Here is a 9,892-nt window from a genome sequence, read left to right on the forward strand (position 1 = left end):
TTTTTTAAAGTCTTGGAATCTCAATGTATTCCATTCATCCCGGGCGGTCGGAAGTATAACTTCTCTTATATGTTCGAATCTTTCTTTTAATCCCTTCCACAAAGCCATGGGATTTTTTTCAGTCAGATATTCACATTTCAATCCATCGTCGAGATGTCGACGCAAAAATATCATGGCTCTTGCCTTTTCTTGTGACGTGCATATGCCATTTTCTTTAATGGTCTCGCTTAGACCCAATGACTCAAGATGCATTTCTACATCTAGAGTCCATGGCATATAATTCTTTCCCGTGATGTCGAGCGCAACAAATTCGAGCTTTGTTAAATTTGACATGGTGGTACTAAAAAAAAATTACGATGCATTTTATTAGTTAATAATTATTGCAATACAAAGTAACGGATAAACAACAAGTACAAGTATTTGTAAAAATAAAGAAAACGCACGAGGAGGATATTCTCCGATAAATACAAGACTCGTGAGTATGATAACCAAAATAATTAAAAATAACTTTGAGAAAGTCATCTTCTTTTTTCTTCGAAAAATTTGATGAAGAATAATTTTTAGAGAAGAAGAGAAAGTTGGAGTGATTGAATGTGTTTGTGAGATGATATTTATAGGGTAAAAACTAGCCGTTTTGTTACCGTTTATGACCGTTGGTGTAAAAAAAAATAAATGTATGTATTTGTATAATTTTATGGTAATAATATGGTGAATATAATATTAATCATGTTTAAATAATTATGTATATCATATCACATTATTATAATGAGGTGTCGTAAGTTATTTTGTTTAAAAACCTTATAGGCTTTTATACTTGTCGTATCCCTTACCGGGAGTGTGGGATGTCGTCTTAACATCCTCCCAGGATTTATAACAAGTTTTTGAAAAATTTATTTTTATTATTTCTAATAATAACATTATATTATATATTAAATATATACACAATAAATAAATAACAGTAAAATAAATATTATTACTTTTGTTACCTTTTTCTTCTGTTTGGAGCTTGGAAAAGGATGGAGGACTTTTAGAGCTTCGTGCTGATAACGTGTTGTGAAAAAGTAAAAATTTATGGTAAAAAGTAAAAATCTCAAACTCTCAAAATTTACCAAACTACACACTTTATAATATTTTTCTCTCTACTCAATTGTGATTTTCTTCACAAATGAGAGATCTATTTATAGGAGATCTTTACAAATAATCCAAAAATAAAATACATCATTACCTACATCATCACACACTAATTTTCAATATTTACAACTCTTATTTTCAACATTCAAATATTCAACATTCAAATATTCAATACTCACATTTTAAATATATTTTTCAACATTTACAAGTATTTTACAGTCTTTTTCTAAAAAAATTGTTATAATATTAAAAAATGTAATAAAAAAACATGAAGGGTCATATTTTTATAAGTATTTTATAGTTTTTTTCTAAAACAATTCTTATAATATTTAAAAATGTAATAAAAAAACATAAAATCCTTCGGTATTGGTATGTTTAACGGGCCGATTTCAGTCAGAACCGGACTAGAACCGGCCAATCAAGAGCGTAACCGGAACTGATTTGGCGCGCCCGGATCCAAAACCATCCGAATCCATTAGTGAATAGATCATGGTAGTTTAATCACTATGGAACGAGTTAAAAAAATTATAAAAAAAACATGACTTGAATCGGCCCGTCCACTACCCGTTTGGGCAGTGGATTATATTGGTTCCAAGGTACATCTCTTGGAATAAGAACCTATTCGAAACCGGTTCATACCGGTACCGATATCGACGGATCTGGAACCGGATCGGAATCAGGAAAAAAATATGAAGAATTTAATATGACAAAAACTCCATTGTCCGTGTAAAAACCTTATTAAACAAATTACGGTAAGTGGACTTTCTGTTTTAATTCGAGATATATATTTTAAAATCGGCCGGCATATATGTATTATATGTTTTTAAAAGCTGATTTCTGAAATTTGTATTCCAAAACACTGAAACTTTTGTGAACTAATGATATGAATATATATTCTGAATATTATTGATTATTGATTACTGATTACCGACTTCATCCATTCGAAGATTAAAATATAGGGGACTGTTATCAATCAACCTTGAAACTCATAACATGTTTAGTACATGATATTGATATTTGTTCAGTTCTGAACATCCGTACATATTTGTTATATTGCTAATTTTGTTGAAAATGATTTAAAGAATGAGAAGATTTTCTCATATGATCTTATCATTCACTTACTCATCCATCTCAAATAAAAATGTAGAAGAGATTTAGGATGAAGAACAGATTCAGTTCTATAACTGGTAAAGAAGATAAATAGCAGCTGCTTAGTGTCTATTTTTGTTCGTACACCATGTTTGATAGAAATTTCGCTATTTCTGACGTACACTTTGTTTTACATTTTGCTGTAAAACAATATTCGAAGTTGTATAAGACAATGTATTTTTCAGTATTGTTATTGATTATACTGGTTTTTCAAATTTGTACTTTTGAGACTTGTTGTTTTCGATTGTATATTTAAGAACAACGTCGATGTCAACAGCACTTCGATTTTAAAGCGCGACAATGGTTAACTCAAATAACTGTAAGATTTTATTGAAATTCCTTACTAAACCATTTTAAATATATTTTTATACTACCTAGGACAATGATATTAGATAACGTGGCTTTGAGTTTTTATCTTATAAATGTCAATTTGCCATAACTGCTTTCTATAAATATAAACTGAATCAAAAATAAAATATAAAAATGTTTCAATTTTAAATTTCTCTATATTTTATAATTTTTTAATTAATTTAATAAAATGCAATTTACATTATCCAAATAAATAAAATAATAGTGTCCTAACTATAAACACTGCTGCCGTTTTCGAATTTCGAGCTCCACCCTCCCTCCTCTTTTCTACAGTCTACACTGGCTCTACGGACTACACCTTTAGCACATCAGAACATTGATCGCAGGAAATTTTCTTGATGTCCCTCCCTGTGAAATCTATAATATTATATATAAATATTATTAATATTCACTGAATTCTTGGGTCACATTTCTCTCTCTCTCCCTTTTTGACCTTTTGGGCGAAAGAGAAGATCAAGCCTACATTTTTTGTAGATTTTTCAAGAGCCTGGAGGTGCCTCAAGAATTTGAAGACCCCATTTGGACTTTGGGTTAATTCCTTGTCTTCCTCACCCCTGTCAATTTTTCCAGAACATTTGGTGTTCTGTGTGGAATCCCAAAATTTCTAAGATCAGGTGGAGGGAGTTTTCTTGCTTACATTTTGGAATGCAGTAGGAGGTGAAAAGTTAATTTTTTTTAGCATTTTACGAAACAAAAAGGTAACCAATGATAAGAACGCTTGTAATTTGCCGCCTTTGTGTAATAATCAAGAGTTATGCGTGGCAGAAATCTACGATTTCATCTTCCATCTGGTGAAAGGCCGGTGGTTTAAGTGCTAAAAGCAGTATTTATGTAAGGGTTGCTTCATATAATAATCATATCTTCCAAGCGGTTCATTCGCAGCTTCGCGGAAGGGTTGTATTTTTGGCGAGGAAATCCAAGAAAGTAACAGATTATTTTGTACGTTTGCGTATGTTTTAAACAAGGCTGATCAGCTTTCGTGGAGCTATTTTGGCTGTTCCCCTTTTTTTAAGGTTAGTGGTGGGAGTGTGTTTCTCAAGCACGTAAAGGTCTATGAATCTTCTTCCTCAATCAAGATCGCTCATTTTATCCTTCTTAATTCACTTGGAAGATTATTAAACATTATTCATTTTCTTAGTCTACTTCAGAGAATCAGTGTGAGCTCTTTAGTGCGATGATTTAAATCAGCTCAGTGTATTCAAGATTTGCATTTACATTATATGCGAAGTGTTTGTTTGAGTGTCTGTTTTTTGTTCTAAGGGGTTTTAAAGCTCTTGGTTTCGAAGACAATGGCTATGGTTGCGCAGCAGCATGTGGAGAGTAGCAGTGGAAGCATGAACAAACTTCTTGATGCTGGGAAGTATGTCCGGTATACGGTGGAGCAGGTGGAGGCCTTGGAGAGGGTCTATGCAGAGTGCCCCAAGCCCAGCTCTATGCGCCGGCAGCAGCTCATCCGAGAATGCCCTATTCTGTCCAACATTGAGCCTAAACAGATCAAAGTCTGGTTCCAGAACCGCAGGTAGAAGATTAAGATTATGGGGTAGAGTGTCTTTTTATCTTTTTAGTCTTCTCCTTTTGTTTTGGCTTTATTGTCCTTCAGCACGTGATTAATAATGTGAAAATTTTAGTATTGACATTTTTTTTTTCACTTGGGTGATTAGAATTTGTTAAAATTTTAAGTTTAAATGTTCTTCATCTTGTTACTACTGTTTATATGTATAATGGAACTCTGAAATATATGAGGTCTAGATTTGATCATCTTGCTTGGAATGATTGAGGATGAAACGGGCATTTAGCATGAGAAATGAATGAATATAGGTGCCGAGAGAAGCAACGGAAAGAATCGACCAGACTTCACGGTGTGAACAAAAAACTTGGTGCCATGAACAAGCTGTTGATGGAGGAAAATGATCGCCTCCAGAAGCAGGTGTCGCAGCTTGTGTGCGAAAATGGCTATATGCGGCAACAGTTACAAAGTGTATGTAATTTTCCTCTGCTGCTTACTTGCTGTTGCACATTTTCCCATGAGTGCATTCTTTTAGATCACTTTTGATTTTCTGTATTGTTGGCAATAGATGTAAGATGATGTAGGGAGACTCAGCACATGGTTCAATGATTTTGTATGCACCCCGCATATCAGTTAGTCTATTGACATAATCGGCGATAAAGTTATTTGAGTTAATGTTTTACCATTCTTCTCATATAAATGTTTTTTTTCTAGGTTAAACTTTGTATATCAACTCTGTTAATCATTGTGTTGGAATTTTTTTCATGCTGTGGCTTATAAGCCATTGTTTCTTATCTTTAGACTTCCTTAGCAACCACTGATGCGAGCTGTGAGTCAGCAGTCACCACCCCACGCCACTCTCTCGGAGATGCTAGCAATCCTGCTGGGTACTTGATCAAAGACCTTTTTTTCCAATGTTCCATGCTTGAGTATTTAGAAGCTTTCACCGGAGTTGGTAACTGTTAATTTGTCTTAAATAATTGTGTGCACATTATCTTTAGACTCCAGTCTATTGCGGAGGAGACCTTGGCGGAGTTTCTTTCCAAGGCTACAGGAACTGCTGTTGATTGGGTTCAGATGCCTGGGATGAAGGTTTGAGTCATTTAATATAGATTTAGCAGTTTCTTATCGACTCTGAAACTGAGTGGTATATGCAAATTTTTACATTTCTGACAGCCTGGTCCGGATTCTGTTGGGATATTTGCCATTTCACAGAGTTGTAGTGGAGTGGCGGCTCGAGCTTGTGGTCTTGTAAGCTTAGAGCCTACAAAGGTGAGCAAATCATTTAGTTCTCTCCCCATATACTAGCATCATATTAAGTTGTGTGAAGGTGTCGTGACGGAAAATTTTGAAAATTTCACAGATTGCTGAAATTCTTAAAGACCGCCCATCTTGGTTCCGTGACTGTCGGAGCCTAGAGGTTTTCACTATATTTTCGGCTCGAAATGGAGGAACCATCGAACTGTTGTATATGCAGGTGAACGATTTGAATTCATCACTTGTTTAGCTCTATTCAGGTCTCGTTAGAGATGATTAAAAACAGGTTCTTGATTTCAGACATATGCACCAACTTCTCTGACTCCTGCTCGTGATTTTTGGACTCTGAGATACACAACCACTTTGGAAAATGGTAGTCTCGTGGTATGAATGATCAAATTTGTTAGATGTTTGAGGCCCATTATTTTTAGAACTCCTATGACGTATGTATTTGATTTTGACATTTCTCCGCTGCCTTTACATGAAGGTTTGTGAGAGGTCTCTTTCTGGTACTGGTGCAGGCCCTAACCCAGCTGCAGCTTCACAATTTGTTAGGGCTGAAATGCTTCCATCTGGATATTTGATTCGGCCATGTGAGGGTGGAGGGTCGATTGTTCACATAGTGGATCATGTTAATCTAGAGGTTTTATCCTTCTTCAAATGCCACACCACTAAGTTTTCTTAGATTTATTGAACTTGATATAACACTTTTCCTTATCCAGGCATGGAGCGTGCCTGAAGTGCTGCGGTCTCTTTATGAATCATCAAAAGTCATTGCACAAAAAATGACTATTGCGGTGTGTACCGCTTATATGCTTTTATGTTGTTGATGATTTTTACTAACTGTTGATACACGAGTTGCCATAAATTGTGTCTTCTAATTAAACTTTGAGTTTTTTCCTTGAAATGATCCATTGATTATAAGGTGATTAAGTCTCGAAATATGATTGGTTTGTTTTTCTATTGCGATATTTTATTTACTTTTTTTTCCCCTCCCTAATTCTAATGTGGCGGTGAAAAGCAGGCACTACGATATATTAGGCAGATAGCTCAGGAGACAAGCGGTGAAGTAGTATATGGTCTTGGTAGACAACCGGCTGTTTTACGAACTTTCAGCCAGAGGTTAAGGAGGTAATCTGTTTCAATATTTTTCATAGATCATTACTGCATGCCAGAACATTTTTACATCTTTTGTATCCCATTTTGTAAATAGAAATTTGAAAATTTATCGATTCATCTGTGTAGAGGTTTCAATAATGCTGTAAATGGATACAACGATGATGGTTGGTCTTTATTGAACTGTGATGGTGCCGAAGATGTGTCAATTGCCATTAATTCCGCCAAAAATTTGAGCACTTGTGCGAGTACTTTTCTTGAAGGCGTTGTCTGTGCCAAAGCATCCATGCTGCTTCAGGTACTTATTAATCTTGTTCAATTATTTGCCACTATTTTTTTCTTTAATTTTATTTTGGATGGATTTTAAATGCTTTATTTATATTTGCTATGCCAAATTTTGTTAAGCTCAGATAAACAAATTTTAGCTTGCTAACCGAAACAATATTTTTCCGTTTCACGTCAGAGTGTCTCTCCAGCAGCGCTGGTTCGATTTTAAGGGAGCACCGATCGGAGTGGGCCGATTTTAATGTTGATGCCTATATTGCCGCCTCTTTGAAAGCAAATACATATGCATATCCAGGAATGAGGCCTACCAAGTTTACGGGAAGCCAAATAATCATGCCATTAGGCCATGCAATTGAACACGAAGAGGTATGAATCTTTGCATTGTAACCGTGTGATGTATTTTACTTCCGTTTTTCACCACAAAACAACAATTTCAACTTTACCGTAGAAATATGATGTAATGTATTATTGCAGATGCTTGAAGTTGTACGGTTGGAAAGGCACGCACACAGCCATGAAGATGCTTTTATATCTGGAGATATTCACCTTTTACAGGTGCTGTTCACGAGGATCTTTACATCGGATTAACAATTCATGTACTTACGTTTGAAAAATATTGAAATAGAATGTTATAATTTGGTTCTTATTTACAGATGTGCAGTGGAGTTGATGAGAGTGCAGAAGGAGCCTGCTCCGAGCTCCTTTTTGCACCTATTGATGACATGTTTCCAGATGACGCTCCATTGCTGCCTTCCGGTTTGCGCATAATTCCACTGGAATCAAAACCAGTTGAGTTCAAAGCATTCTCACTCAAAATTCCTCTCTTTATCTTTTCTTCTTTTTTTAACTTTTCCAATATACTAGAGATCTTGGGTTGTTATTCATAGTCTCTCTCTACTGAGTGGCTCCATCACCAGTAAGACAAAGTTACACAATAGCAATATTGAGCTCGGGGTAAAATTTCTCCCATATGATTCGATATTTGAAAACGTACTAAAATGTCGGGAAAAAGAACGAAAACTCGTCACTTGCAACTAGGTTTTCTCATGATTTCTTTCTTTAGACTTTAGGCCCTTTGATGATGCCCTTAGACCCGTTTGCATGTATGCAAGAAACATGTTGGATGATTTTGTATGCTCTGTTGTCATAAATGATTGACATCTATCAGTTTGTTAGAAATCATTTTGCCTAAAATCTCGAGCTCAAGGGAGGGTGACTCACACCAATGATGAATATCAAGGGTTTTTTTTATATGACAAATAGTTAGGGTAATGCATCTGCACTATTCGAATTTATAATCTTTTATTCTGATAACTTGTCAGAAATCATCTAGTACACGAGTAGGTGCCACAATGGTAGTTTTGTACTTGAAATGAATGTCAATGCTATTTGGCAGGGTGACTCGCAGGATGCATTGGCTACACATAAAACACTAGATCTCACATCAAGTCTTGAAGTTGGCCCAGCAGCAAGCCATACTGCAGAAAACACAGCGACACCTCACAATGCACGATCAGTATTAACTATTGCTTTCCAATTTCCAATTGAAAACAATTTACAGGACAATGTTGCTGTTATGGCACGACAGTATGTTCGTAGTGTGATTGCCTCAGTGCAGAGAGTTGCCACAGCAATATACTCATCGGGATCATGCCCAACAGTAGGGCCAAAGCCATTACCAGGATCGCCAGAAGCACTAACTCTTGCAAATTGGATCTGCCAGAGCTATAGGTATTGCTAACTATTTGGCTTGAGGTTCTGAAGTTAAGACGCATAAGGTTGTTCTCGTTTTCATGTTTGATGAATTTGTTCCCCTCGGTTGTAGATACCATGTCGGGGCTGAGTTGCTGAGGGTTGTTTCTATCGGTGATGAGTCGGTATTAAAAACACTTTGGCATCACCAAGATGCCATTTTATGCTGCTCGATGAAGGTAAACACAATCTTATTTGTTTGAGATGATTATATATATGATCGAATTGCATGGTTCTCACATATTTGGGAATCGGAATCTTATGTGATGATTAAATTGCAATATGTTGTTCTTTTGGTGTATCAGGCACTGCCAGTATTCATATTTGCAAACCAGGCCGGGCTAGACATGCTGGAAACCACGTTGGTTGCTTTACAAGACATTGCTTTAGAGAAAATATTCGACGAGGCATTGTTTTCAGAGTTTGCCAAGATCATGCAACAGGTGGTTTGGCTTCATTTACCTAATATTTTTGGGAGTCGGGGAAGAAATTTTTTCATGTAATTAACAAAAAATGTCCTACAAATTGGGACAATAACATTAATCATTTGCAGGGGTTTGCTTACTTGCCTGGAGGTATCTGTATGTCGATGATGGGTCGTCATATCTCATATGAACAAGCCATCGTGTGGAAAGTGTTTGTGGCGGAAGAAAGCGCAGTCCACTGCCTGGCCTTCTCTTTCGTGAATTGGTCTTTCGTATGAACGTCCAAATCGCGTCAATGGAGTTTCTTCTCTTACAAACTTGTCAGTAAAATTATTCATGTTTCCATGTAAATTATGCTGCTGCAGTGTTCTTAAGCTGTGGAAGAATTTCTTACTTCTAAGAAACTGGTTGCTATCACAGGATCTTGTTACTTCGTATTGAATTTGTTAAGTGGATTTTCATTGGCTTCGTATTCAAATTTATCGGATTCGAGAAATGATAGAATATGTTTGAACATGGATTGAGCCTTTGTTCATATACAAATTTTGTTTGATACTTCAGTGTTCATTTATGTATTAGTTTTGTATAAATATATTTCAAATTAACTAGGCTAACAAATTCAAATTTCAATAATAGATATTTGATAAAACTCGATAAATTCAGTTATATTATAAATAAAAGCCATGGTGTTGTCGAAATTAGTAGGTTCCCGCTAAAACTCTGTTTTCATAAAGACAATAAATATTTGAAATCATTTAATTCTATATATTTTTTTAAATATTTTTTATCAAGATTTTTCGAATCCTTTTTTAAATTCAAATTTGAATATAAAGTGACTATCAGGTGACTTCTTTTGATCCAATAGTTCATTTCAAATTCTAACGTAGATAGTTTCATTTGA

General features: G+C 35.4%; 1 pseudogene; it reads left to right on the forward strand.

Annotated features, from left to right (window-relative positions):
- The first annotated feature begins 2,877 nt into the window (after positions 1-2,877).
- LOC142538227 (homeobox-leucine zipper protein REVOLUTA-like) lies at positions 2,878-9,428 on the forward strand (annotated as a pseudogene).
- The last annotated feature ends 464 nt before the right edge of the window (positions 9,429-9,892 follow it).

Source organism: Primulina tabacum, chromosome 3 (assembly GCF_025594145.1).
Source record: "Primulina tabacum isolate GXHZ01 chromosome 3, ASM2559414v2, whole genome shotgun sequence".
Classification (NCBI taxonomy): domain Eukaryota; kingdom Viridiplantae; phylum Streptophyta; class Magnoliopsida; order Lamiales; family Gesneriaceae; genus Primulina; species Primulina tabacum.